Raw genomic sequence first — 26,309 nt, 5'->3', positions numbered from 1 at the left:
CACGTTAAGCTTGTATGATTACTACCATGTTTCCCTTTCTGAGCTGTTTAGGAACAAAAAGAAAAAAAAGGTTAGAAAAAATTAATGTCAAGCATAATATAAGATTGGAAACACAGCATAGTTGGAACAAATTAGAACCACATTTCTATCATCAAAGTTCAATAACCAAAGGAAACAACCATTCTCCTCTTGGAGAACTATATTTCTCTCAAGTTTGGGGAAGGCTATGGGGAACGCTCAGGCAATTTGGCCACCATGCAAGACTAGGATTAGATTTCACCAAGATTCTGATGGCCTTTCTGCCACTCATCTCCCTTGAACTACACCTCATCTCATCCCTTCACAGGGCACCATATCTCTTAGGGGCAGAAGCTGATGGCAGCATTTCCCTGAGATTCTGCAAAGATACCACACCTCTCCTGGTAAGTTTGCAGGAAACTTCTTGGCTCTTGGGGCAAAAGGGGGCAGAATTGAGGATATTATATTTTAAGAATGGAGGCCATTTACAAAACTTCACCAAATAGTTCTGTCTATAATAGTTATTCTTATTTCTAGCTTCCTTATGTTCTCTTAGTGTTTATATTCCAAGGGTAAATACTTGCATATTATTCCATATTTGACTATTCTTTAAAAGTTTTTCATCCCTTCAGACAGAAATGAAGACCTAGTTTCCGAGCTGTAGCATCTCAGGGAGAAGGCAGCTGACATGTAATATTAAATGGTCTTAGGGGCCTTCTCTGACTGCCACTTTTAATACCCAGCGAAGTCATTCTCTTTCATATATATTTTTTAATCACTTAGCTCTTGGGATAATGAGATGTTATTGTCTCTCTTTCTCTCCCAATTAGAATGTACATTCCATGAAGGCAGAGACCTAGAATAGTATCAGGCATGTAATAGTTGTTCAATAAATATTTGTGAAAAAATGGGGAAGGGCTTATTCAGACAGTGAGGAGCTTCGAGAGGGTGGTGGGCAGGTCAGAAGAGGGACAGGTGCAGGAGTCCCAACACCAGAGCCTTTACATAGGAATGCTCCTGGAACATTTGATAAACTGGTTCACCTCTTCCTCTAGTTCCCATTTAGTAGTCAATCCAGTTCGATGAATGGTAGATTAATCAGCACCCTCTTTCTCAGAGTGTCAGAAGCTGTTTAGAGTATCTGAAAACACTCAATTTCTTGTAGTTGTGACTGCAGAAGCTTGATGAAAACTGTTATCAAAATTTTACTTAAGCCTCTGATTGTTAAATCTTTTTTCTTCCTCTCCTTCCCCTTTCTAAGGCTTTTGTAAGAGGGGGAAAATGAAGTACATGTAGGTAAGACGAAGAGGAGAGGGAAAGATTTGGAAAAGTGAAGCAGATTTTTTAAGTGTTAAAAAAAATAAATGATGGATCTCCAGTGTAAAAGCACTAAATTCAAGGACAATGAAGCAAATGAAAGTGTCACTTTTTGAACTCAGAAAGTAGTAGTTCATTGACTTAATGGGTTTTAAACTCAACCACACTGCCTTTTAAAAAACAACTAAAGCTGTCTTTCTCATGACAACTGTTTTTTTCCCCCCACCTTAGTTTTTCCATAAGCCCCAAAGTTTTTTTTGTTTGTTTTTATTTTCATTTTTAAATTCAGGCTGGTGTCTGTTATGGATTTTGGCTTGGATATAAATCATTCTTTAATTTATTTCTGTATCCAAACTGCTATTCATCATTTTCCTCTATAAGCATGCTTTGAACTGGACCACTAATTTTTTATTTGTCATAATCTCATTAAGATAAAGCAACTTCACAGACTCTTCAAAACTTCCTTTGTAATAATGTGAATACTAAAGGTCACCAAGTCACCAAAGGGCAAAGCGTACAGAATGTTCTGGAAGCAACTAATGCCTGGTCACAATTTTGGCTACAGCTGGCTCTGACTGGCATTATATGTAAATTGCATGGAGGTTGCTCCCCAAGTAGGCGTGTTTCAATGAGGGTGCTCTACGCAAAGTTCAGAAGATCTTTATACAGAGTTTTACAGAATGCCCTTCCCAGCAATGTATTGTCCCCAGGAGATGAGTTGCTCCCTGGGGCCACCGGGGAACACAGAAGGAAACCTGGGAAAGTTGAGGCAGAGCCCTGGAGTTCTGCTTGACCAGGTCAGTGTGCTAGCACCATGGCTCATAGAATAGGAAAAAGAACAGCTAAATCCTTTTGGATTTGAAGAAAAACCTATGGTGGATGTCTTGTATGCACTTTCTGAAAAAGAAGTCATTTTTCCACAGCATTTTGTTTACATATTTACAGCACTGCTGGACATATTTGTAAGCATAGCCACAGGGAGACTGAAGAAGATGTTTAAATTCTGTAGCATACCAATCTGAATGTTCAGGAAGGAAAAGAGATTAGTTCTGAATGCATGTATTTCTAAATTCCATATTTCACATCTGGATGTTAACCATATTGTGGTTAAACAAACTATATCTGATTCTTAATAATGTTTTATGTTTACTTTAGGGGCTTTCCCCTTGAGAAAGTACAATTATTATATTTGCAATGTTCACGCATCCTCATAATATTCTGGACAAACAGTATCCATCCAGCTCCCTTCCTACCACCCACTTCACTCCCCCCTCCCCAAACAAGCAACCTGAACCTTCAGGGCACATTACCATCAATAAGAAGAGGAAGTGGGGGTGGAGGTGGAGAATTCTTATGCAGTGGGACAAGCACTGGGCTGGAGCTAATAGAAAATAACATGACACCTTTATTGTCTTCAGCCAGCAAATAAGAATAGTAAGCCAGACTATGTGTATGGTCTCTTCAAACTCAAATTCTAGGATCAGTGTTGAGAAGGCTGCAGAAAGCCACATAGTGGAGGACTGCAAGGACTCTCTTCTTTTTCTTCTGAGAGACAATGTGCACATACATTGTAACTTGTAATAAAGAACGTTCAGTAGGTAGACATTTTGTCTGTACTGTGAATATAGCTTCCACAAGGGAAGAAAAGAGAGAAGAAGCGGGGGGAGACTGAAACAAAAGAGTTTGTAATTTTAAAAAAGGGAAATTGGAAAGCTATGTGCAACAAAATGAACACCATGGTGTATAGATAGGAGGTGAAGAGGTGAAAGAAGATAAATGATTTTTTTAAAGATTTTATTTATTTGAGAGAGAGAAAGAGAGGGAACACAAGCACAAGCAGGAGGAGGGGCAGAGGGAGAAGTAGACTCCCTGCTGAGCAGGGAGCCCTATGTGGGGCTAGATCCCAGCCCCCCACCCCCACATCATGACCTGAGCAGAAGGCAGACGCTTAACCAACTGAGCCACCCAGGCACCCCAATCTGCACAGTATTTTAAGTGTTCCACAATCCAGAGCCCTTGGGGAATGAAGAATTTCTGGATGGCCAAGTTTATTCAGATACCTTCAAACCTTTTAAATCTTATATATAGTTCATTTTAATGGGAAAATTTCTAAAATGTGCATTTCCTTATTTTATGAGACAGAGCAGATTCAGTGGATATACAATTTCAATATAATTAATCCTCGGGCATATAAGTATCATTCATTACACAATTTGTGTTCAATTTGTCCGCTGCTCATTTTGCAGCTCCAGACTCAGATGTTGACACAGACCATGGTAAACTGTGGGCTGAAGTGTAGACACTCTTGTGGTCCTGAAATATGTTTTTTGTTATTACTGCTTTGGAAAGTCCCTGGTATCAATATGCAAGATTGGCCCAGGGCTATGACAGCTAAATGAATTCCTGAGGAGTTTCAGCACAGTTGTCCCTCAGAACATTAATGTTCCAATTAAGGCAATCTTTCTAATTACTACTATCATTTCCTTTCACTTGTAAGTACTGTTCGATCATCATTAATCCTGGACCACAGGCTCCTTGTCAGCATGCGCCTCCCCTTCTTTCTCAGTGTTAGTTGTCATGCCTCTTTATACTCACTTCTGCCAGGGCTTTCCACTTTGGGGTACAAGACTCCACTAATAAAAGCCAGTCATGGTCCCCTTTTCCTTTTGGCTAAGCAAATCAACTGATTGTACTGGATTAGTAAAACCTTCAGGTATTCCACTCAAAAATGCAGTATGTTATTGGTGTTGCCTTTTTGCTAAAGAGAAAATTAAAATAACAAAACACATCAATCTATTAGCCATTACTACAGTTATCCAAAAATCCTGGATTTGTTGGCTGCAACACACATTCCCTCAGCCTCCAAATACAACAAGTTTTTCCCATATCCAATGAGCTCCTAGATCAATTGTCAGGCCAGGCCTCCAAGGTTTGAGGGTGGACATCAGGACAAGAGTGTTAGTACTACTCCTATGGAGGGATCTGGCATTGGGGGTGGTGGGGTGGTGGTGGCGTGTGTTTGTTAAACAAAAGGTAACAAGCCTGAAGCCAAATGGTGAGTAGATTTGGTATTATTTTACTAACGTTTGAGATATATATTTGCTTCAAGATAAGCTATGACTTAAAACCAATAGAATCATTATAATAACAAGTTCAAGGTAGTATCTATTAGAATTCATGTTTCTCCTTGTTTACTCACAGTCAGGGAATTATTTGGTTTTGTTGCATGCATACACATGATATTGGAATTCTTTCAAATTTATTATGTAGTTTAAAGCTTTCTATCAGTTATTAATATTATTATTTTTTGTTTATGTGCACTTTGGCTCTATGAGTTATTTTCGATTAGTTTATTGTGTCTTGCCACTTTCTTGAATTTTCCACGATATATTTACTTTGTCCAAAGTGCTAAAAAAATCCACTCACATACATTTTATATTATGGCTGACTTAGGTACTGGCATTCTTTGAAAGGCAAAAATGTTATTTGCACTTACAGTATGACCTGAAAGGTGTAGAATTTTATTCATCAGCAAATTTATTGCATTTTATATTTATTGATGTCAATATACTTATTTTTAATCATACAGTTGTATATCTTTTGCCCAGAATTGTTAGAATATTGCTGCATCCTTAGATTATGATTTTGGCATTGGGTCCAATAAATAATATATGATACTTTTTATGAGCAAAATAATGTTTCTTCTACAAAACCACAATGAAATCACTTTTGATACTTAAGCATGCTAAACAGTACTTCATTTCCCCCAAAAGTTCTTCATAAGATCCAGAGGTATCCAGTTGTTAGGCTCAGCCTGTACAGAGATGGATGCATCTACCTTTACCATCATTTGTTGAACTGTCACTTAGCATCTCCTGGGGGATCGCTCATGAGAGACACCTCTTCACCAAAAGCAGTGGGGTCCAGAATCGTCCAGCACATCTTGAGAACCGACACTTTTAACACATGTCTGTGTGGGGTTTTCCAAACCCACACAGGGCTACTCGTTATATTTTATCTTCTGGACTTCTTCCACTGTTTTTCTCTTAACCAGCTATCTCATTACAGGAATGATTAGCACTGTAACTGTCAGATTTTAAGTAAGTCCATGTGTGCAGTGTTATTCAACAGAGTGAAGAGGATCATTTACCCAGGAATTTTTGTCACAGTGTGACCGGAGCTCTAAAGTAGCTGCAATGTGTGATGATGATTACTTTCATTTAGTGATTAAAAAAAAAAAATCCCAGTTCAAATTTGCTTTTCTTTAGCACATTTTTGTGTTTCGCTAAAACCATTCTAACTTCTGGTTCAAATTCAGGTACATTCAGAAGGGGGAAAAAGTGGTTTGTTCTTATGATGTTAGTATAACAGTGCAGAACTGTCTTACATATTTACAGCTTCAAATTTATACCACCATCTAATTCCAAAAGAGATTTGAGGTGGTACATGGAGATGTTGACTTTGCTCTTATCTGCTCACCTTAAAATGTAATTTATGCTGCCTGTTTTGTCCCATATATTTGCCACTTCTTGGCATTTGGTGATTAATGTGTGTAAGTGGAACAAAACTTATACTGAAGGTATAAAACATCCTCTCATCTGCGAGGTCTTGGCAAGCACTGGGAAAACTGCAAGAGGATGTAATTTGAAATTGCACACTAGGCGCAAAAGAGCTGAATGGCTATTTTGATTTTAAAGAGGAACTCAGATTGAAAGATAAAATCATTTTTTAAAAAGCATTTCTGCTAGAAAACTGTTAATGTCTCCTCTTCTGCACTCTCTCTGAGTAAGTAACACTCAATCACCAGCATCCCTTTGAGAAAAGGAAGTGCGAGGAATGCCAAGAAGGCAGGACTATGCTGCTGCATCACTCCTGGTGGACTTTGGAAACTAGGGGACACCTTGACATATTTGCATTTGTACGATGTCACATTTAAAAACTTTTGGACATAGTGTACACAATGCAACATTTGTATTAATTTCTCTCTCCAGATTGGTATTTCACATTATACTTCGGGGAGTAAAATAAGGAAGAAGAGGAGGAGGAGGATGGAGAAAGAAGAAGATGAGGCTGGAAGAAAGAAAGGCTTCAGCAGACATTCATGTTGTGTTTCATTAGGTGAGTGACTGACTACACATTTAGTGGGTTGGCAGGTGGTTGATGGCTCTTTTTCCAGAGTTGACTGGATGCTTTTGGCTCAGTAATTTCCATCAGCAAAGTGAGGAAACACTTGCAGCTGTCCTCACTGCTTTTCCAATTCTCTTTCTGTGCCACTCTCCTTCATACCCTTGGTTTCTTTTCTTTCCTCCAGGTACACTTCTGGGAGCACAGCCCACCTCTCACTGAGCCAAGGACAGAGCCATGGCCATGTAGAGGCCTGAAATCGAAGTTAGAGATCTCCTCTCTACAGGGCTAGGGAGCCACAGCCTGCTGCACCTGGGTGGAGGACCAAGAGGTCCTGGCCCTCAGTTTCCTTATTTGCAGCAGCAGGAGGTATGCATATTGAGGAGCTCCAAATTAGAGTCATTTGTGCTTATTAGAAAGTCACTTTCCTGGGCTTTACTATGGACCAAGTAAACCTACTCTCTGTGGGTAGGGCCCCCACATCTGAATTTTTAATAATCCCCCAAGACGATGTAGATGCTTCTTAAATCTGATGCCCATTGCTCTTATCTAGATTAACTTTTACTTATCATTCAGGACTAACATTCTATGGTTCTAAGCCCATTTAAGTTTGCCTCACTTTATTCTCCCTTAAGAGAAGCCCTGGGTCACAGATGTCCAGCAAGAACTCTCTGAGAGCCCCATCCTCATCAGCCCTGAAATCTGCAAACATCTTCCTTAGCACATTGTCTTGGCAGGCATGGCATGCAGGTGCAGATGGATCATGTCTCAGTCTCTGTGGAGCTGGGGGCTGAGTTGATCCCAGTGTAACCTAGCAACTGATCCCTGCTCATGGCCACCAAGGGGCATCAAGAAACATTTAGGAGGAGCAGAATGATGCAACCTGCTGCTGGATCAGTAAGCAAATTCCATGGCAAGGAGATCAATATTAGACAGAAGCAATGAGATGGAGAATCAGGTCAGGCTGGGGCAAGAACATTCTGGATGACATCAGGATTGTCAGGAAGCTGGAGAAGAAGCACACTGGGTCAGACTATGCAAAGAGTCCAAAAAGATCAGAGACAGACTCAGCCTATTCCCAAGACAGAGCAGATACTTTCAGAATGACTGCATTGCTGGACTTCTGGGGTGTTCTCAAGGGCTGCAGGAAGAGTCTGCCACCCTGAGAGACCCTATTGACGTAAAGTCTGAGAAACATAGCCAGCTCTCTGAGAAGAGCCAGATCCCATGGCTCACTAAAACACACACACACATACACACATACCCACACACCTTATACTTTCTGGGCCTCATCTGTAAGATGTGGGTGCTGAACTAGGTAATTCCTACAGTATCTTCCAGCTCTGTGTTTCTAGGGAAACAAAACAAATAACAGAGACAGGAAAAAATGAAAAGAAATTGAGGGGAGGCAGAATTTTCTGGAGATTAAGAGTTGCTAAAGGGTAGAAAGGAAGTTTGACCAGAGGAGATGAGTGAGCAGACCAGATGTGGGTAGGGACAGGAGAGATGCCTCCAGAGGCCAGCATACACACTTTGGATCTAGCATGGCATTGCAAGGGAGCCAGAAGGAGGTAGTGCTCAGGTTGAGACTATGTAAGATCAAGGTACGAGCAAAACTCCTCAGTGCAACCACCACTAAGAGGATGCTCCAAATAAAATGAGTCAAACTCTTTAATCTACTTTCAGGCTGCCACCTCTGTTTATGCAGCTTTGTGTAGAAGATGCCTATGCATTAAAGACTCCAGGGAATATTAACTTTACTCAAATCTTCAATAATGGTGAGCAGCAACCCTTCAAATGGCAAGTGCAATGTCCACAGTATTTTTATTTTATTTATGTATTTGACAGAGAGAGACACAGCAAGAGAGGGAACACAAGCAGGGGGAGTGGGAGAGGGAGAAGCGGGCTTCCCGCTGAGCAGGGAGCCCGATGCGGGGCCTGATCCCAAGACCCTAGGATCATGACCTGAGCCAAAGGCAGACGCCTAACAACTGAGCCACCAAGGCGCCCCCATAGTATTTTTAAAAGTTTGAATAAACTGAAAGAAAAGTCAACATACACGTTCTGTTCTGCAGCCTCAGGTCCCACAATGCCCCCCAGTTTCCCAGCATACGTCTATTTTCTGTGCTTCAAACAGAAGGCTCCTTTCAAGGGGAGCCACTATCTCAGGTATGGCATGCCACCTTCAGCTACAAGCCCTCCTAGTCCCCTTGAGCAGGGGCAAGAGCTCTAGAATACAGTACCTGATAAGGTGCCTTTTTTGATGCATCTTATCCTCCACACACCTAGTAGCCCAACCAGGAATGGGACCTCCCCACAGTCACATACACAAGCCTTCTTGTGGAGACTGATTTTGTCCTGGACTACACAAAACCCATGAGCAGCATTTCTCTCTTTAGGCAACAATCTCTCTTTAGGCAATCAACACCTCCTCTAATTCCCAAACTCTTTCCTCTGCAACTCTTGGCAACAGAGATCAATGTTCTCTCATTGAAGAATGTGTCCCTCTCCATCTTGGGGTTGAAGGGCCTTCCAGTTTGGGCCCCTCACATTCTGGACTCTAGTAGAGCACAGAGGTGTGGTCACTGAATCACTCAGGCATGCTCCATCTCTGTCTTTGATCACCAAAATGGACTTGAAGAGAGTGGAAGAGACAAGTCACTTCTCGTTGCTTCAGGATCCTTATTGTAGCAAAGTGGGGCTACATACACTTTCGTGGTGACTGAATATCCTTAAAATACAGAAACAGGATGCATTTACTCCTGGAAAGCTCTCATCAGAGATGATTACTAAACTAAGTCTGGAAGGGCTTAAGTAGACTCAAAGCCACATCTCAGAGATGTTAGATTGCCTTTGGGAAGAAAAGGTCAAGACCTAGTAGGTATTTTCTTTGTGACATGAACTGAAAAGCAGGTTGTGTTCTATCTACTATTGTCCAAATAGCCAGTCTTTCTTCAACTCTGGCCTTTCTGGAATTTATTCTATTTTCATTTTGATATCATAGTTTTCATTTCCAAGTTTATAGTTGGTTCTTTTTCTTTGTTATTGTACCTGTTTCATTTTTCCTTGTTTTTATCTTATGAAGTTTTTCCTTTTTTTGTTAAAAGAAGTAATGCCTCCTTTTCTTTTTCAACACATTTAGCATACTTATTTAAAGGTTTTGCCAAAAATAGTCTATAAAACTGAGTCTATAAAATATTCTATAAGAATGTTTTCATTGTTGATTTTGTTGGCTTTTTAAATATTAGATTCCATAGTATTTTTGTCTCTCCCTCTCAGGCTAGCAGATTTCCAACTGCCTCCTCCTAGCCCTCTGAGCCTCTAAATTAAGAAGAGTAAGAACAGTGTTGGATGTCTGTTCCACTAAGATACAGGAGATAGTAGATCCTCTTGCAGAGCCAGCAGGCAACTTGGCTTACTGTCTTGTATTTTGATGAATCGACATGCTGATTTCTCAGATCCTCAGGTCTCTAAAGACCAGAGCTTCAGAAGGACACTTGCCACATTATTTTTCTTTTGTTATTTAGTCTCTTTTTATGATTAAGGAGAGCCCCACCTGAACCCCTGCCTTCATGCTATGAGCCTGGCTCCTGCCCCATGTGTGATGGAAAACTTGCAGTGCCCTTTACCCCACAGAAACTTGCCTCCTGGTAGCCACTGCCTGTGTCCAGACCCAGAGCTTCATGGGCTTTTGGGTTCAGCCAGCTCATCATTTTCCATCTCTATTCCATTTCTGGTCCGGGATGATGTTTATCTTGTTTTCATTTCTGGCTAAGGTCTTTCATTTCTCTTTTTAAATATTTCCCTGTCATTGCTATATTTCACTTCTTATTTCTATATGTGTAAACTTAAAGAGTGAACACTTGACTATAACTCCCAAAATGTGGTATATGCCTTCATTAACCTATGCAAATCCTCTTGTGCCTTCATGCACGTCACAAATATTTGTTAGTTCTTAATATGTGCAGGTCACTGTTCTAAGCTCTACTGGAGTATGTGTTATGGAGTGGTGGGTGGGTATAAAACTTTTTGACTTCCAAGTCCTTTTAATTTAATCTAGGATTGACTCTTATACACAAGTAACTATAATGTGGACAGTACACATCATCTTCTGATCCCAAAGTCAGGATGGTCTAATTATAAGCAAGCAATTTAATCTTCCTAATCTCTTTCCCCATCTACAAATCCCCATCCAAAGAGGGGATGGTGAGTTCTCACTTTATTTGGAGCAGAGGCCTTTAAAAACCAGCCTGTCTCATGCATAACACAGATGTGTTATTCTACTAGAAAAATCCCTCCTGGGCAGAGGTGAGGATGCACAGGAATAGAGGTGGTGAGAAGTCCATTTTACCATAGAGGAATAAAAAGAATTTAGGGAGAAGAAAATATTTACATAGGAGACCCCCACTGATACAAATTTTAAAATCATGGTGATTGAAGTTGGCACATTGCCTATCAAGATAATGGTAGCTAATATCACTGAATACTTTCTTTATGATAGATACTGAGCTAAGTGCTTTGCTTGGATTATATTATTTAATCCTCAAAATGTCTTTTCTCCAAATAAAGTGAGAACTCACCATCCCCTCTTTGGATGAAACCAGGGAGGGGTTTCCCAGAGCTTATACACAGGATCAGTGACAAAGGGGTAGACAAAGGTGGACAGATGGTAGGAAAGGAAGAAAGGATATCAAGAAAGAAGGGACTTCTGGAGGCCCATATGAGAAATAATTTGCTTAGTTTGGAAACAGTAAAGAAATATTTTAGACCATCCTCTCCACTCTGAGAACATTTGTGATTGGCTGTATGATGGGATTCTTTCTGCTAAATAGTCTATCCTTTGATCCACTGCAGAAATGGCTGGCCTACAACAGCTTTTATCAAGATAAAAGCTTGGTGCCCTTGGGATAGCAGAACCTAGATTGCTGTAGGGTAACTGTGAAGACACTGACAAAGTAGAGCCTGTACCAAACATTGCCATAACTCATGTGTGGATATTTTGGTTCAGGAAGTGTCCTGGGATGGCCCTTCACATTCAATGTCTTAAGACAACAGAAGAACACAATATTTAAAGCTAAGATACTTCTGGAAAATCTAAGATGAGTGGACATCACAGTATCCAAACAAACTACTGGACAGGAGCAAGGCTTGAGGGCTATTCCTTCCCATCAGAAAGGGCTGACAGGTGCTGCGCTCAGGAAGTCCATCTGAGTGAATTCAGCAATATAAAATTGGAATTATGGTGCACAAGCACTGAGAAGTATGTTTTATTTATTTTTCCCTATGAAAAGGGAAACAGAATCTTGGCCTATTTTGGTGATTTAAATGAGAAGGCTGTAAAGGAGGTAAAACAAACAAAACTTCCACACATGGCTGATGCCCCTGGTCAAGTTCATTTGGGTGAACACAGGAAAAAAAAAAAAGTAAACCTTTGAACACAGTCCAAGATTTAGGATGGATTTAAAGAAAAAAAGTCAACCAGTCACCTTAATTTTTCATAACCTTGGTATCAAAGCAAGAATATTTTTGACATACTGGAACTCCTGTAAGTTAAAACAACTTGAATAGCCACCTTATTTCAGCAGAATCAGGCAGTGTTGAGATTTGTTTTTAAATGTTCTCTTAGATTTGGTGTGGGATAGACAGAAGGTAATAAGCTCTATGTTGTGCTGAATCCCCTTCTGAGAGTGTTTACTGAGCACGCTCAATCTCCAGGTATTGAGCCATGTTCCAAGGCTTCCCAGATGTGGAGTAATTTCCTTCGCCTCCAAATGCCAGAGGCTGAGGTTGGGACTTCATTAATATATTCATGTCAGGAGCTGGAAAACATTTTTATTTCCTCCAAAATTTATCTTCTCCTCCACACTGCAAATTAGAAAATACAGAAGGAGTTACTGCTTTCTGGGATTTTGAAGGAGTAATGCCTGGAACACGCATCAGTTGCCAAGCTGGGTACAGGCCTGTAAGACTCCTCAGGGATTTGGTGGCCCTGCATATATGACTTCAATATTTGGGGTTCAGTTTTATGTCTCTCTCCAGGAGATTTAAAAATGAGTTAAGACCTATTCAAAATAAAGGATGGCCATTTCAGTCAGTCTAAAATGAAGGAGGGAAATTGGAATGGCATGAACAGTAAGGTTCAGAGAAACAGATCTGAGGTCACAAAACACCTGGCTCTGCCAAACCAAAACCTAAAGCAGAGCAACGTCAAGATGCTTCTGGCTAAAGCCAGGCCTAGAACATCCACCTGGGGTGGCTCAGAATTTACCTCAAATTTGGTCTGTTTTTTCTACATTACCTAAAACATTGATACAATGCCAAAATAGAACAAAGTTCTTAAATTGGATGACCAAGGGTTCCTGTTGGAAAGAAGGTAATTTTCCACTTGATCAGTTTAACTGAATGGTTTTGTGTAGCATCTGGTTCATGTTACAGAATAGAATCAGAAATTAAAACAAGCTTGTTTTTGATGTTACTGGTGCTTATCTAAATGCCACAATCAACTAAAAACTACAATTTGTTAATTTTCTTAATTTCTTGAATTTTCCTCTTCACAGCTCCATTTTACTTACATCCACAATTATCACTCCTGTTTTTATTTTCAGTAATGCCTTAATTTGTTGTTACTGCTTGCCACTTTTTGAATATTATGGCATTTTGATGATCTTGCTCTCATTGGTTTGATGTATTTCTTTGTTCTCGGATCTTGTCCTTGTATTGAATGCTCCATGTCCTTCTTTCATAATACTGTTTGGAAAATTTGGCTTTAACAGTTTCCAACATTTTTTTCTTTAACATTGCTTGCTACCTCATGTTTTTAGGATGATACTTTTATCAGTTCTCAATTATTGCCAGAAGGAATCAATTAACATTTTCTCTAGACTTTATCTTGGAAATAAAAAGATAATAAATAATTTTCCTCACACTAAAAAATGAAACACAAAACTGTCCTTGTGTTCATCATGGTCAATTCAGATTTTGGATTTGAAAATAATGTCTAAACAACAAAGGAAATTTGTGGAAAAAAGAAGGCTATTAAAAATATCTCAAAAATTACTTTTTTAAAATTAGGTAAGTAATGTAGAAAAACAATCATGTGGTAGCCAGATTATTAGAAAAATACTTTTTTTTATTGGGTTAGACTATATAAAAACTATGACATTTTAAAATACTGTCTTGTCTGAATGGGTGAAAACAGAATGTTCTTGGATGCATTAAAACATGCATTTTTTTAGCAGATAAAGAAATTACAAATGAATAAAAAGAATAAAATACCTAGGAATAAATTTAACCAAGAAGGTGAATGACCCATATTATGAAAACTATGAGAGAAATTGAAAACAAAACATATAAATTGAAAGATTATTCTCATGGATTGGAAGAATTAAAATTGTTACAACATCCATACTACCTAAAGCAATCTACAGATTCAATGCAATTCCTGTCAAAATGCCAAAAGCATTTTTCATAGAAACAGGACAAATAATCCTGAAATTTGTACAGAACCACAAAAGACCACAAATATCCAAAGCAATCTTGAGAACAAAGCTGGAGGTATCACTATCCCAAATTTCAAGATACACTACAAAGTTATGTAATCAAAACAGTATGATATTGGAACAAAAAAAGATATGTAGATCAATAGAACAGAGTAGAGAGCCTAGAAGTAAACCAATTAAAGAGGCATGAATATATAATGGGGAAAGGACAGTCTTTTCAATAAGTAGTGCTGGGAAAACTGGACAACTACATGCAAAAGAATGAAACTGGACCACTTTCTTATACATAAACAAAAATAAATTCAAAATGGATTAAATACCTAAATGTAAGACTTGAAACTATAAAACTCCTAAAAGAAAACATAGGTGGTAATCTCTTAGACATTGGCTTTAGCAACATATTTCTGAATATGTTTCCTCAGGCAAGAAAAACAAAAGCCAAATTAACTATTGGCACTACATCAAACTAAAAAACTTTTGCATAGTGAAGGAAGCCATCTACCAAAAAAAGGCAACCTACTGAATAAGAGAAGATATTTGCAAATAATATATCTGATAAGGGATTATTTTCCAAAATACATAAAGAACTCATACAGCTCAACACCAAAAAAAAAGCCAAATAATCTAGTTAAAATGGGCAGAGAACCTAAATAGACATTTTTTCAAAGAAGAATTTAAATGGCCGACATGAAAAGATACTCAATATCACTAATCATTAGGGAAATACAAATCAGAACCACAATGAGATATCAGCTCATACCAGTCAGAATGGCTAGAATAAAAAAGACAAGAAATAACAAGTCTTGGCAAAGATTTAGAGAAAAGGGAACCATTATGCACTGCTGGTGGGAATATAAATTGGTACAGCCACTGTGATAAACAGTATGGAGTTTTCTCAAAAAACTAAAACTAAAAATACCATACAATTCAGTAATTCCATTGCTGGGTATTTACCCAAAGAAAATGAAAACACTAATTCACTCCTATGTTTAATACAGCATTACTTACAATAGCCAAGATATGGAAGCAACATACAGTGTTCAATGATAGATAAATGGATAAAGATGTGGTAAATGCATACAGTGAAATACTCAGCCATAAAAAAGAATGAAATCTTGCCATTTGCAACAATATGGATGGACCTAGAGGATATCATGCTAAGTGAAATAAGTCTTAGACAGAAAAAGACAAATACCATTTGACTTATATGCAGAATCCAAACAACTTAGAACAAAGCGAACAGAAAAAGACTCATAAATACAGAGAACAAACTGGTGACTGCCAGAGGTACCCAGGGACCCAGGTGGGGGTTGGGGGACTGGCAAATAGCTGAAGGGGATTAAGAGTACAAAATTCCACTTATAAAATAAATTAGTCATGGGGATGAAAAGTACAGCAGAGGGAATATAGTCAGTAATAACATTGTATGGTGACAGATGATAACTACACTTACCATAGTGAGCACTGTATAATGTATAGAGTTGTCAAATCACTATGTTGTACACCTGAAAGTAATATAATGTATGTTAACTGAACTTCAATAAAAAAAAAAAATAAAGTACAGGGGTGCTTGCGTGGCTCAGTCGGTTAAACATCCAACTCTTGATTTTGGGTCAGGTCATGATCTCAGGGTTTCAGGATCAAGCCCCACATCAGGCTCCACACTCAGTGCTGAGCTGTCTTGGGATTTTCCCTCTCCCTCTGCCCCTCCCCCTGCTCATGCTCTCTTTTTCTCTCTAAAAAAATTAGGGGTGCTTGGGTGGCTCAGTTGGTTAAGCATCTGCCCTCGGCTCAGGTCATGATCCCAGAGTCCTGGGATGGAGACCCACGTGGAGCTTCCTGCTCAGTGGGGAGCCTGCTTCTCCCTCTCCCTTGCCCCTCACCCCCTGACTCATGCTCTCTCTCTCACTCTGCTCTCTCTCTCAAATAAATAAATAAAATCTTAAAAAAATAAACAAAGTACTGAAAGAAAAAAACCAAATATGCACTTTTTATGCTTATATTTTAATACCCCATGTTTGTTTGCAAATGTCAGCAAAAGTAATCGTTAAAATATATGTTGAAAGAATGGGGTCCTGTTACATGAAATTTCCACACCTTCCTCTGTGGTTACATACCCTTTGGTTTAGTGTCCTTAGAAAAACCTTTGCAACTGACTCAGGTCTTGGAATAAATGCTGAGGTGAAACCAAACTACTGTAAAGTAACGTGAAACGTGGTCCACTTATTTTTACCTCTGGAGTATCATCACTTTAATACCAGAAGTTTCATATCAATTTTTTTCCATTATATGTATCTAGAAGCTACAAAATCAGATATTAACAATGGGGAAGATTTATTACAAAAGTTATGTATTGAATTATCCATTCCAAGAGTACCTGATATAGTCAGATACTACAGTGAAGTTCTTGGACAATTATCTTGGAGACTTTTTTCTTATTTTGTAAAAAATCAGCACTATTTCATCTGCCCAAATATGTTACAGCCTGGTAAAAATAGGTTTAGAAATATTTCCATCATTAAAAATTACCCACCTCTACTTGAAAATCCCTAGTGCCTATGACATCTCTCACTCTAGTCTTCTCATTATACTTAATTAAAAAAATATTAAGTCCCCTTTCAAGTTGCATTTTCAAAGTAATATAGGAACATATTCTCTGTGCAAAATTTAGGCATTATGAATTAAGCTAGTGTTCCTCAACCCTCCACTTCCAATCATAATTCCCTTCCTAGAACGAACCACTGTTAGTTCGTTGTATATAATTCCAGAACTTTTATTTCTTCTGTGTGTTTCCATCTACATTTGAACCTATAGCCATACAGCCATTTGATCCATTGGGCATGATAAGCATAATAACTAATGCTTACTCACTTTTCAGGGACCTTTAAAATATTTATGTCCTAAAATTTTTTTTCCCACATATACACAGATTTATTTCAATAAATACAGAATAGTACTATAAGTCCATTTGCTTTTTTAAAAAATTTTTTATTGTTATGTTAATCACCATACATTACATCATTAGTTTTTGATATAGTGTTCCATGATTAATTGTTTGTGCATAACACCCAGTGCTCCATTCAGAATGTGCCCACTTTAATACCCATCACCAGGCTAACCCATCCTCCAACCCCCCTCCCCTCTAGAACCCTCAGTTTGTTTTTCAGAGTCCATCATCTCTCATGGTTCATCTCCCCCTCCAATTTCTCCCCCTTCATTCTTCCCCTCCTGCTATCTTCTTCTTCTTTTTCTTAACATATATTGCATTATAGGTTTCAGAGGTACAGATCTGTGATTCAACAGTCTTGCACAATTCACAGCACTCACCATAGCACATACCCTCCCCAATGTCTATCGCCCAGCCACCCCATCCCTCCCACCACCCTCACTCCAGCAACCCTCAGTTTGTTTCCTGAGATTAAGAATTCCTCATATCAGTGAGGTCATATGATACATGTCTTCTCTGATTGACTTATTTCGCTCAGCGTAACACCCTCCAGTTCCATCCACATTGTTCCAAATGGCAAGGTCTCGTTCCTCTTGATGGCTGCATAATATTCCATTGTATATATATACCACAACTTCTTTATCCATTCATCTGTCAGTGGACATCTTGGCTCTTTCCATAGTTTGGCTATTGTGGACATTGTTGCTATAAACATCAGGGTGCACGTACCCCTTCGGATCCCTACATTTGTATCTTTGGGGTAAATAACCAGTAATGCAATTGCTGGATCATATGAAAGCTCTATTTTCAACTTTTTAGGAACCTCCATTCTGTTTTCCAGAGTGGTTGCACCAGAGCTTGCATTCCCACCAACAGTGTAGGAGGGTTCCCCTTTCTCTGCATCCCCGCCAACATCTGTCATTTCCTGACTTGTTAATTTTAGCCATTCTGACTGGTGTGAGGTGGTATCTCATTGAGGTTTTGATTTGGATTTTTCTGATGCCAAGCGATATTGAGCACTTTTTCATGTGTCTGTTGGCCATTTGGATGTCTTCTTTGGAATAATGTCTGTTCATGTCTTCTGCCCATTTCTTGATTGGATCATTTGTTCTTTGGGTGTTGAGTTTGATAAGTTCTTTACAGATTTTGGATACTAGCCCTTTATCTGATATGTCATTTGCAAATATCTTCTCCCATTCTGTCGGTTGTCTTTTGGTTTGGTTGACTGTTTTTTTTTTTTTTAAGATTTTATTTATTTATTCATGAGAGACAGAGGCAGAGGGAGAAACAGGCTCCCTGCAGAGCAGGGAGCCCCATGTGGGACTCGATCCCAGGACCCTGGGATCATGACCTGAGACAAAGGCAGACGCTTAACTGACTGAGCCACCCAGGCGTCCTGGTTGACTGTTTCTTCTGCTGTGCAAAAGCTTTTTATTTTGATGAAGTCCCAATAATTCATTTTTGCCCTTGCTTCTCTTGCCTTTGGCGATGTTTCTAGGAAGAAGTTGCTGCGGCTGAGGTCGAAGAGGTTGCTGCCTGTGTTCTCCTTTAGGATTTTGATGGACTCCTGTCTCATATGGAGGTTTTTCAACCATTTGGAGTCTATTTTTGTGTGTGGTGTAAGGAAATGGTCTAGTTTCATTCTTCTGCATGTGGCTTTCCAATTTTCCCAACACCATTTGTTGAAGAGACTGTCTCTTTTTCACTGGACATTCTTTCCTGCTTTGTTGAAGATTAGTTGACCATAGAGTTGAGGGTCCATCTGTTCCATTGATCTATGTGTCTGTTTTTGTGCCAGTACCATACTGTCTTGATGATGACAGCTTTGTAATAGAGCTGGAAGTCTGGAATTGTGATGCCGCCAGCTTTGCTTTTCTTTTTCAACATTCCTCTGGCTATGCGGGGTCTTTTCTGGTTCCATACAAATTTTAGGATTATTTGTTCCATTTCTTTGAAAAAAGTGGATGGTATTTTGATGGGGATTGCATTGAAGGTGTAGATTGCTCTAGGTAGCATTGACATCTTCACAATATTTGTTCTTCCAATCCATGAGCATGGAACGTCTTTCCATTTCTTTGTGTCTTCCTCAATTTCTTTCATGAGTATTCTATAGTTTTCTGAGTACAGATTCATTGCCTCTTTGGTTAGATTTATTCCTAGGTATCTTATGGTTTTGGGTGCAGTTGTAAATGGGATCGACTCCTTAATTTCTCTTTCTTCTGTCTTGTTGTTGGTGTATAGGAATGCCACTGATTTCTGGGCATTGATTTTATATCCTGCCACTTTACTGAATTCCTGTGTGAGTTCTAGCAGTTTTGGGGTGGAGTCTTTGGGGTTTTCCACATAAAGTATCATATCATCTGCAAACAGTGAGAATTTGACTTCTTTGCTGATTTGGATGCCTTTTATTTCTTTTTGTTGTCTGACTACTGTGGCTAGGACTTCTAATACTATGTTGAATGGCAGTGGTGATAGTGGACATCCCTGCCACATCCCTGACCTTAGGAGGAAAGCTCTCAGTTTTTCCCCACTGAGAATGATATTTGCTGTAGGTTTTTCATAGATGGCTTTTATGATATTGAGGTATGTACCCTCTATCCTTATACTCTGAAGAGTTTTGATCAAGAAAGGATGCTGTACTTTGTCAAAAGCTTTTTCTGCATCTATTGAGAGGATCATATGATTCTTGTTCTTTCTTTTGTTAATATATTGTATCACGTTGATTGATTTGCGGATGTTGAACCAACCTTGCAGCCCAGGGATAAATCCCACTTGGTCATGGTGAATAATCCTTTGAATGTACTGTTGGATCCTATTGGCTAGTATTTTGGTGAGAATTTTTGCATCCATGTTCATCAAGGATATTGGTCTGTAGTTCTCCTTTTTGATTCGGTCCTTGTCTGGTTTTGGGATCAAGGTAATGGTGGCCTCATAAAACGAGTTTGGAAGTTTTCCTTCCATTTCTATTTTTTGGAACAGTTTCAGAAGAATAGGTATTAATTCTTCTTGAAATGTTTGATAGAATTCCCCTGGGAAGCCATCTGGCCCTGGGCTTTTGTTTGTTGGGAGATTTTTGATGACTGCTTCAATTTCCTTAGTGGTTATAGGTCTGTTCAGGTTTTCTATTTCTTCCTGGTTCAGTTTTGGTAGTTGATACATCTCTAGGAATGCATCCATCTCTTCCAGGTTATCTAATTTGCTGGCAGAGAGTTGCTCATAATATGTTCTTATAATTGTTTGTATTTCTTTGGTGTTGGTCGTGATCTCTCCTCTTTCATTCATGATTTTGTTGATTTGGGTCATTTCTTTTTTCTTTTTGATAAGTCTGGCCAGGGGTTTATCAATCTTGTTAATTCTTTCAAAGAACCAGCTCCTAGTTTCATTGATCTGTTCTACTGTTCATTTGGTTTCTATTTCATTGATTTCTGCTCCAATCTTTATTATTTCTCTTCTCCTGCTGGGTTTAGGCTTTATTTGCTATTGTTTCTCCAGCTCCTTTAGGTGTAGGGTTAGGTTGTGTATTGGAGACCTTTCTTGTTTCTTGAGAAAGGCTTGTATTGCTATATACTTTCCTCTGAGGACTGCCTTTGCTGCATCCCAAAGATTTTGAACAGTTGTGTTTTCATTTTCATTGGTTTCCATGTATTTTTTTAATTCTTCTTTAATTTACTGGTTGACCCATTCACTCTTTAGTAGGATGCTCTTTTGCCTCCATGTATTTGAGTTCTTTCTGACATTCCTCTTGTGATTGAGTTCTAGTTTCAAACCATTGTGGTCTGAAAATAGGCAGGGAATGATCCCAGTCTTTTGGTACCGGTTGAGACTTGATTTGTGACCTAGGATGTGATCTATTCTGCAGAATATTCCATGGGCACTAGAGAAGAATGTGTATTCCGTTGCTTTGGGATGGAATGTTCTGACTATATCTGTGAAGTCCATTTGGTTCAGTGTGTCATTTAAAGTCTTTATTTCCTTGTTGATCTTTTGCTTAGATGATCTGTCCATTTCAGTGAGGGGGGTGTTAAAGTCCTCCACTATTATTGTATTGTTGTCAATGTGTTTCTTTGCTTTTGTTATTAATTGCCTTATATAATTGCTGCTCCCACGTTAGGGGCATAGATATTTACAATTGTTAGATCTTCTTGTTGGATAGATCCTTTAAGTAGGATATAGTGTCCTTCCTCATCTCTTATTACAGTCTTTGGTTTAAAATCTAATTTGTCTGATATAAGGATTGCCACCCCAGCTTTCTTTTGGTGTCCATTAGCATGGTAAATGGTTTTCCACCCCCTCACTTTCAATCTGGGGGTGTCTTTGGTTCTAAAATGAGTCTCTTGCAGACAGCATATTGATGGGTCTTGTTTTTTAATCCAATCTGATAGCCTGTGTCTTTTGATTGGGGCATTTAGCCCATTTACATTCAGGGTAACTATTGAAAGATAGGAATTTAGTGCCATTGTATTGCCTGTAAGGTGACTGTTACTGTATATTGTCTGTGTTCCTTTCTGGTCTGTGTTGCTTTTAGGCTCTCTCTTTGCTTAGAGGACCCCTTTCAAGATTTCTTGTAGGGCTGGTTTTGTGTTTGCAAATTCCTTTAGTTTTTGTTTGTCCTAGAAGCTTTTTATCTCTCCTTCTATTTTCAATGACAGCCTAGCTGGATATAGTATTCTTGGCTGCATATTTTTCTCGTTTAGTGCTCTGAATATATCCTGCCAGTCCTTTCTGGCCTGCCAGGTCTCTGTGGATAGGTCTGTTGCCAATCTAATGTTTCTACCACTGTAGGTTACATATGTCTTCTCCTGAGCTTTCAGGATTTTCTCTTTGTCTCTGAGACTCGTAAGTTTTACTATTAGATGTCGGGGTGTTGACCTATTTTTATTGATTTTGAGAGGGGTTCTCTGTGCCTCCTGGATTTTGATGCCTGTTTCCTTCCCCAAATTAGGGAAGTTCTCTGCTATAATTTGCTCCAATATAACTTCGGCCCCCCTCTCTCTTTCTTCTTCTTCTGGGATCCCAATTATTCTAATGTTGTTTCATCTTATGGTATCGCTTATCTCTCGAATTCTGCCCTCATGATCCAGTAGTTGTTTATCTCTCTTTTTTTCACCTTCTTTATTTTCCATCATTTGGTCTTCTATATGACTGATTCTCTCTTCTGCCTCATTTATCCTAGCAGTTAGCACCCCTAATTTTATTGCACCTCATTAATAGCCTTTTTGATTTCAACTTGGTTAGATTTTAGTTCTTTTATTTCTCCAGAGAGGGTTTCTCTAATAACTTCCATGCTTTTTTCAAGTCCAGCTAGTATCTTTAAAATCATGATTCTGAACTCTTGGTCTGACATTGTACTAATGTCCATACTGAGTAGGTCCCTGGCAGTCAGTACTACCTCTTGTTCTTTTTGTTGAGGTGATTTTTTCCATCTTGTCATTTTGTCCAGAGGAGAATAGATGAATGAGAGAACAAACTGCTAACAGGGTAACAATGTCCCCAGAAAATATACTCTAAACAAATCAGAAAAGACCTGAAACTGGGGGAAAAGAAGGGGAAGAAAGAAAAAAGAAAAAGAAAAAAAAAGATAAAAAAAACAAAAATAGAACAAAACAAAAAAAAACAAAATATGATCAAATATGATCAGGCTGGTGCATAGATCAGTGCCACACACCAGATTTTTGGTGTATTTTGGTCTGTTAGAAGAAAGTGCCTCCCAAAATTTTAAAGAAAGAAAAACTTATATATGTATAAAAATAAGGGTTGATACGATGAAGGGATGGAATATGACTGTAAAATGAAAATTATAAAAAATTTTATAAAAGGAGTTGATAAGAAGTTGTTTGAATAAAGAAAGAAGAGGATTTAAAAAAAAAAGAAAAAAAAAGGAGAGAATGTGATCAGGCAGGAGACTAGAACAAAGCCATACAGTAGAGATTTAGGGTATATTTTGATCTGTTAGAAGAAAGTGTATCTCAAAATTTTAAAGAGAGAACAACTTATATATATATGCCAAAAATAAGGGTAACTACTATGAAGGGACAGAATATGAGTATAAAAATGAAAAATAAAAATGTTTTTTTAAAAAAGGGGTTAAGATGTTGGTTGAAAAAGGAAAAAAGAAAAATGAAAAAAAGAAAGACAGTTAAAAAAAAAATTAACTTTGAAAGACTAAAGAATCAGGAGGAAAAAAGCCATGAATTCTATGTGCAGTATTCCCCTAGTGCTGTAGTTCTGCCGTTCTCATTGATCAGTAAACTTGGTCTTGGCTGGCTGTTCTTGCTGATCCTCTGGGGGAGGGGCCTGTTGCCGCGGTTCCCAAATATCTTTGCCTGAGGCGGAATTGCCCCGCCCTTGCCGGTCTGGGCTAAGTAATCTCCTTGGGTTTGCTCTCGGGAGCTTTTGTTCCCTGCAAGCTTTCCATACAGCTTTGGAGGCCGAGAGTGAAAATGGTGGCCCTCAATCTCCGTGCTTGAGGAGCAGAGAACTCGGGTCCCACTCCTCAGTGAGTCCCCAGAGAAAAGCTGTCAGTCACTCCCGTCTCCCTGGTCTCTGGCCACACTCCGTGCTCACCCGGCCTGTGACCGAGCGTTTCTATCTCTGGCACCCGACTCAGTGTGGAGTCTCTAAACCCAGCAGATCCCTGCAGTGCACTCCCGCGCCACTCCTCCCGGGGGAGTAAGGGGAGTCTCCCCGGATCTGCCGCTTGTTGGGTCCCTGCTGGAGGAGCAGTGGCCCGACTGTGCCGCGGATCACGGTTTATGGCAACCCCGAGCTGAGAGCCCGTGCCTCGGCTACGTCTCTGCAGCCGCCTTCCCTGCTCTGATACCTGGGAGCTCTGCTGCACTCAGGCACCCCCAGTCTTTCTGTGATCCCAAGGGTCCTGAGACCACACTGTCCCAGCAAGGGTTCCACCCCCTGCTTAGCCACTGGAGCAACGTCCCTCAGTGGAGCAGACTTCTAAAAGTTCCGATTTTGTGCTTCACGGTTCTATCACTTGCCAGAAGCGGCCAACGGAGGCCCCCTCCCCCACCGTCTATCCTCCCAAATATCGCCTCAGATTCACTTCGCAGGTCCTACCTTCCAGAAGGTGGTCACTTTTCTGTTCAGAGATTGCTGCTATTCTTTTCTTCGATCTCCTGTTGAGTTCGTAGGTGTTCAGAATGGTTTGATCCCTATCCAGCTGAATTCCTGAGACCAAATGAAATCCAGGTCTCCTACTCCTCCGCCATCTTGCTCTGCCCTCAAGTCCTAAAATTTTTTTATTGCCTCTAAAGAATAAAAGAAAACTACACAATTGAAAAATAATGTTTAAATACTTAGTAGTGTAATTGCTGGATCGTAGGGTAGTTCTATTTTTAACTTTTTGAGGACCCTCCATATTGTTTTCCAGAGTGGCTGTACCAGCTTGCATTCCCACCAACAGTGCAAGAGGGTTCTCCTTTCTCCACATGCTTGCCAACATCATTGTTTCCTGTGTTGTTAATTTTAGTCATTCTGACAGGTGGGAGGAGGTATCCCATTGTGGTTTTGATTTGTATTTCCATGATAATGAGAGATGTTGAGCATATTTTCATGTGTCTGTTAGCCATCTTTATGTCTTCTTTGGAAAAATGTTCATGTCCTCTGCCCATTTCTTAACTGCATTATTTTATTTGTATGTTGAGTTTGATAAGTTCTTTACAGCTCTTGGGTACTAATCCTTTATCAGATATATCACTTGCAAATATCGTTTCCCATTCTGTAGGTTGCCGTTTAGTTTTGTTGATTGCTTACTTCACTGTGTAAAAGCTTTTTATCTTGATGAAACCCCAGTAGTTCATTTTTTATTTTGTTTCTCTTGCATCTGGTGACGTGTCTAGTAAGAAGTCACTATGGCTGATGTCAAAGAGGTTGCTGCCTGTGTTCTCCTCAAGGGCTTTAATCCATTTTAAATTTATTTTTGGGTATAAGAAAGTGGTCCAGTTTCAGTCTTCTGCATATTTCTGTCCAGTTTTCCCAACACCACTTGTTGAAGAGACTGTCTTTTTCCCAGTGGATATTCTTTCCTGCTTTGTCAAAATTAGTTGACCATATAGCTGTCAGTCCATTTCTGGGTTCTCTGTTCTGTTCTGTTGATCTATGTGTCTGTTTTTGTGACAGTACCACACCGTCTGGATCACTACAGCTTTGTAATATAGCTTGAAGTATGGAATTGTGATGCCTCCAGTTTTGATTTTTCTTTTTCAAGACTGCTTTGGCTATTCGGGGCCTTCTGTGGTTCCATATAAATTTTAGGATTGTTTGTTCTAGTTCTGTGAAAAATGCTGTGGTATTTTGATAGGGATTGCATTAAATGTGTAGATTGCTTTGGGTAATACAGAGATTTAACAATATTTGTTCTTCCAATCCATGAGCAGGGAATGTTTTTCTATTTCTTCACCTTCAATTTCTTTCATCAGTGTTCTATAGTTTTCAGAGTACAGATCTTTCCTTCTTTGGTTAGGTTTATTACTAGGTATCTTATGGTTTTTGGAGCAGTTATAAATGGGATCAATTCCTTGATTTCTCTTTCTGCTGTTTCATTATTGGTGTATAGAAATGCAACAGACTTCTGCACATTGATTTTTGTATCCAGTGACTTTACTGAATTCAGTATCATTTCAAGCAATTTTTTGGTGGACTCTCTCAGGTTTTCTACATCAAGTATCATGTCATCTGCGAATACTGAAAGTTTGACTTCTTCCTTGCTGATTTGAATGCCTTTTATTTTCTTCTGTTGTCTGATTGCTGAGGCTAGGATTTGCAGCACTATGTTAAATAACAATTGTGAAAGTGGACATCCTTGACTTGTTCCTGAGTGTTGAGGATAGCTCTCAGTTTTTGCCCATTGAGGATGATATTAGCTGTGGTTCTTTCGTATATGGCCTTTATGATGTTGAGGTATGTTCCCTCTATCCCTACTTCGTACATGTAAGTGATAAATCACTAACATTAACAAGTCATTGCATTTGAAGAAAATAGGTAGGTTAGTTTTTTGTCATTTCACAAATATTCCCAAGTCTGAATGATCATTACTGAAAATTATAGCCAATTACAAATTAAATAAATTACATATAACCAAATCTTTCCAGAAACAAAATTAGAAAAATCCTTCCTAATTTTTGCAACAAATTTTTATACTTAATTTGAGAAATATATTCCAAATTAGGTGGAGCAGTGCCTTCAAAATTTAAGATTGTTTAGGGCCTTCAAATTTCTTTTTTTTTTTTAAGATTTTATTTATTTACTCATGACAGAGAGAGAGAGAAAGAGAGAGGAAGAGGAAGAGGGAGAGGGAGAGGGAGAAGCAGGCTCCCCAAGGAGCAGGGATCCCAATGCGGGACTCGATCTCAGGACCCTGGGATCACGACCTGGGCCAAAGGCAGACAGAT

At 39.1% G+C, this 26,309-nt stretch overlaps 2 long non-coding RNA genes across 3 annotated transcripts in view; one reads left to right on the top strand and one right to left on the bottom strand.

The window, feature by feature from the left end:
* Window positions 1-26,309, bottom strand: part of LOC118009530 — a 462,984-nt gene that overhangs the window by 151,878 nt on the left and 284,797 nt on the right. The window lies entirely within an intron of this gene.
* LOC118009532 lies at window positions 4,172-18,419 on the top strand. 2 transcript variants are annotated; one of them, XR_004678966.1, is made up of 3 exons: window positions 4,172-4,390; window positions 6,327-6,828; window positions 18,404-18,419. It is a non-coding gene; the product is annotated as an uncharacterized LOC118009532 (long non-coding RNA). The 2 variants fall into 2 exon arrangements; XR_004678965.1 differs by lacking the exon at window positions 18,404-18,419 and having other exon boundaries at window positions 6,327-7,497.

Source organism: Mirounga leonina, unplaced genomic scaffold, assembly GCF_011800145.1.
Source record: "Mirounga leonina isolate KUSES-001 unplaced genomic scaffold, KU_Mleo_1.0 Mir_127, whole genome shotgun sequence".
Taxonomy (NCBI): domain Eukaryota; kingdom Metazoa; phylum Chordata; class Mammalia; order Carnivora; family Phocidae; genus Mirounga; species Mirounga leonina.
Note: the sequence above shows the minus strand (reverse complement) of the source record. Positions and strands in the feature narration are given on the sequence as shown.